Source organism: Colobus angolensis, unplaced genomic scaffold (assembly GCF_000951035.1).
Source record: "Colobus angolensis palliatus isolate OR3802 unplaced genomic scaffold, Cang.pa_1.0 Scaffold34, whole genome shotgun sequence".
NCBI classification, from domain to species: Eukaryota; Metazoa; Chordata; class Mammalia; order Primates; family Cercopithecidae; genus Colobus; species Colobus angolensis.
In genome coordinates, this window is record NW_012116710.1 from 6,469,587 (window position 1) to 6,469,973 (window position 387).

Here is a 387-nt window from a genome sequence, read left to right on the forward strand (position 1 = left end):
AGTTTCAGAGGAGACCTCGACTCAACAAGGTAACAACAGAGGAAGTACTTAGTAAGCTGCTCTGACAGGGTCCCAAAAGAACACTCATAAGGGCCGGGCGCGGTGGCTCACACCTGTAATCCCAGCACTTTGGGAGGCCAGAGGCGGGCGGGTCACCTGAGGTCAGGAGTTCGAGACCAGCCTGACAAACATGGTGAAACCCCGGCTATACTAAAATACAAAAATTGGCCGGCATGATGGCGCACGCCTGTAATCCCAGCTATTCAGGAGGCCGAGGCAAGAGAATCGCTTGAACCTGGAAGGAGGAGGTTGCAGTGAGCCGAGATCACACCATTGCACTCCAGCCTGGGTGACAGAGCAAGATTCCATCTCAAAAAAAAAAAAAAA